This window comes from Geotrypetes seraphini, chromosome 5 (genome assembly GCF_902459505.1).
Source record: "Geotrypetes seraphini chromosome 5, aGeoSer1.1, whole genome shotgun sequence".
Classification (NCBI taxonomy): domain Eukaryota; kingdom Metazoa; phylum Chordata; class Amphibia; order Gymnophiona; family Dermophiidae; genus Geotrypetes; species Geotrypetes seraphini.
The window spans coordinates 184199374-184203286 of NC_047088.1; the positions used below are offsets into that span (position 1 = coordinate 184199374).

The following is a 3913-nucleotide window of genomic DNA, read 5'->3' on the forward strand; positions in this document are numbered from 1 at the left end:
TTGTGTAAAAAAAAAAAAACAGCTCCGTGCTGAGGTCTGGCTGAGCTACTCTTTCCAATAGCATACACATTCTCATGCTGAAATTTTCATTTGCTCTGATGCAGGTGAGATTATTTGCTTTTAGGGTCTCTTTTACTAAGCCACATTAGAGGTTTCTAGTAGGACCAGCTCCGTGCTGAAGTCTGGCTGGGCTACTCTTGCAGCACTGAGCTGGTTCTTTTTTTTTAATCAGAGTGCAAAGCGAATAAGATTATTTTATTTCCAACCCCTTTGCATGTAAGACTGTGTAGTTTTATGTCTGTGCATTGCTAGCCCCAGGGGTGGTGGAAGATTAGTGATTGAAAAATTGTATGAAAAATAAATATTTTAAATTTAGTGATAAAAATGTGTCAGTTTTGAGAATTTATATCAGTCTATTTTTCTATAGTTGTTTCAGAGGTAAAGTTTTAAAGAATGTTTCCTTTATACGTAAATAAAGAAAAGTATATAAAATCGTACCCGTTTGAGGCTTTTATGTATGCAGCGGTGACGGTGACGGGGCGGTGAATGGGGTTGCAGTGGCGGTGACGGGGCTGTGAATGGGGTGGCAGTGGCGGTGACGGGGCGGTGAAGGGAATGGCGGTGACGGGGCGGTGCAGAGGATGGTGAGACGGGGACGGGGCGGTGACGGGGACCAATTTTTTCACCGTGTCATTCTCTAATAAACACTCCACTTCTTTTTTCTGCGCCAGCTGCATATGTCTATCTAAACAGTCTTTAGAGCGACAACACATCTTGCAATTAGGACACCTCTGCTGTATACCGTCATTGTTCAAACATGTCTGTGTCGACCAAAGACGGCACCATAATGTACAGGAGTGGTCGTGACTATAGGGCTTCTGGCAAAAAGTACAGAAATTACGCTCCCCATAGAATTTTTTGACATCGGTTATGCCATAGAAATGATCGTCATGTAGCAATAAGAAAACCGTTTTTGGATAAATGGGCTGGTCTGATGTTTTAAAGCAACACCACGAGTTTGTATAAAACACAACTCTTATATTTATCTTTAAATGTTGTTCTATGGTTGCTACATCATCGAGCATGACTTTTTTATGTACCGACCACCCCAAATCATTATGTAGCTTTTCAGCACCTATTAACAGTTCAGCATCTGTGAGTTTTACGGGGGATATAAGGGCTGTAAGGCTACCGGCAAAACACAGGTTATTGCCTGTGTTATTCAAATCTATTAAATACATCCTTTTTTTCTGCAAAACCTGGCTAAACAGTATAGATTTTAACACCCTACGACCCCCACCACCCTTGTTTCTTATTACAAGTACAACAACACGGAATAAATCACAGACCTGTATTTCTCTGTGACTTTGAAGGAGTTTAGCAACCTGGTCTAAGAAATCATCAGCATCTAGCGATTCAGGATTTAATTTACCAGAAAACAAGGAGTTGTGAAAAAGTGACGAATGTAGGTGCACTTGTATGTAGTCACCGGGCGATACTCTGTTGCTAACATCGTCCAGGATATGTTGAATGCCTTGGCGTATAGCATTTTGAGCATCACTTAATGATGTTATCTTGTCTAAATTAATGAAACAAAATTCTTCTGAATAAAGCACACCATGAAACTTGTCCAGTTTACGATCCCATCTTTTCACAAATTGGACATAGTTGATTGGTTCTGAATCTTCAGAAGGACCTAATGCACCCTTATTTGAACCATCCTCTGACACTTTGCTGCTATCAGAATAATTATCAACTTCATAATATTCTCCTTCTTCTGTGCTGTCCGGCTGTGCTTCTGTGCTGTTAAACTTTTCTGTCGGCTTCACGGTATCTGCTTGTGACTTTGTAACATTTTCCCGATCTACAATTTATAACATAGCATAACCGTTAATACTTTTTCCCCATCAACCATTATAAAAGTAATAACATTTTCTTTTACACTAGTCTCCTTACAAAATCAGAATACTTACTATTTCGTTTATCTTTTGGTTTCCTGTAAGCAGCTTTGGACTCTGGTTCCCCGTGTAAGAAGCTTTTACTATGCGATCTTTTCCTGTTATACTTTTCCGTCAGGTTCATGGTATCTGCTTGCGACTTTCTAACATTTTCCCGATCTACAATTTATAACATAGCATAACCGTTAATACTTTTTCCCCACCCTTGAGGATCTGACTGCCTAATATTTTCTTGATCAACCATTATAAAAGTAATGACATTTTCTTTTAACCCTAGTCTCCTTACAAAACCAGGATACCTACTATTTCGTTTATCTTTTGGCTTCCGGTAAGGAACCGGTTGTTGGTTAGAACTTGTCGATGTAGAAGGTGTCGGCTCTCCAGCCGTTTCTTGGTCTAATCATAACGAAAAAAAGAATGTTTTGTAGATGCTGTTTCTAAAAACCAACATATGTGCCAGATAATACATTTGTCACTTACTGTTTAATATCTGTTGTCTTTTTCTGGTAAGATAGTTTATTTCTACCATCAGATCCCCGTTCCTGTTTTTAAATGCAATGATAGATTCAGAGAAAGAAAAAATGATGTCCCTAAAACCAAAAATAAAGGCCCCTTTTCTACTCACCATGTTAGCAGTTGATGTATCCGGGGTCCGGTGTAGCACCCACAAAAACCAGAATGCTTGCTGGTCTTTTCATAGTTTATTTTATACACTTACACCCCCTTCTATAGAGGTTATCCATTCACAAAGGCTTTATTGTATGTCTAAGGCCTCTGCTAGAGCTTGTTTGTCTTGGTTAGTCATTTTAGATACCAAAACGACCCCTACGTGTCTAGAGCCTAGTTCCTTATAACCTGTCACACCTTCTATTGTTTTAGTTTGGGCTGATAATACATTTCTAAAACACACCACACATTTTATAATTTTTTTAAGAAAATCTTTATTTTACAACAATAAAATGTTTAAACTTTTATACAAACAAACATACCGTTACACACTGTATTTCCCACAATCCCGAGAATAAAAAAACAAAACATGTTTTAAAAAGCATTTCTTTTGAAGAATGATTTATAATCGGTGTCACGGATTAAATCATTTACAATCTCTACATATGCACCATCTCTCATGAAATTGACCAATCTATTGAGTAGTCGTGGCCCGTTTATAGAGGTCTTAATATCTCTGATTAAATCAATGATTATATTAATGCTTTCATTACAAAGCATCAATATTTTCATTTTATAGCCTACAAAAGTGACTACATTTACCACACGTCCTAGGCATAGCATGTCACAAGTTTTTTTGAGTTTCTGCTGTATTTCCTTATGTCCCTATATCAAGCAATCGTGGTGTTTTTGCCCATCAGCACGTATTAAGCAGGCTCCACAATCTTCATCCTTCACGCCTTGCAGACATTTATTTAGAATGCAGTATACAGCCACCTTTATAACTGATTTAAGTTCTGTTGGTGTTTTGGAAAGGCCTATGCCGGTCCACAGTCCATAATCACAAGAATCTTCAGGTTTACGCTCATTCACCGCTGGTTCTCTTTGAAACGAGCAGAAAAAACACAAACATGATAGATTTATCATCGGCATGTACACCATGTCCACAGGTTTCTGTGATCGTGAAGATCCGCCACTTCCCTACAAAAAAAAACAAACAAACATACAGAAATAAATTTTCCTTTTTAGAACACATTCAGCTTCATAAACCCTTCAACGACCCCTGGTAATACAAAGTGCGTGTGTGTCTCTCTCTCTTACCGTGGAAGATCCTGGCTTTTCCAACATGTCTGTTGCTTCGGCTTCAGCAGCGGCTTCATAAAATTCAATATCTGAAGTATTATCCTCTGGTTGTTCATAGCCTACATCTTCATTTTCTGTGTCTGAATCATATAGCTTTTGAGCATCTGGAAACTCTTGTATTTCAGAATCTGTTAATTTGTGCGTAT

The 3913-nt window shown here is 38.3% G+C and overlaps 1 long non-coding RNA gene across 1 annotated transcript; it reads right to left on the reverse strand.

Moving 5' to 3' along the window:
- Nucleotides 1-1850: 1850 nt before the first annotated feature.
- LOC117360799 lies at nt 1851-2316 on the reverse strand. Its single transcript, XR_004539520.1, has 3 exons — nt 2262-2316; nt 1974-2117; nt 1851-1864 (listed from the first exon to the last, which is right to left on the reverse strand). It is a non-coding gene; the product is annotated as an uncharacterized LOC117360799 (long non-coding RNA).
- Between the last annotated feature and the right edge of the window lie 1597 nt (nt 2317-3913).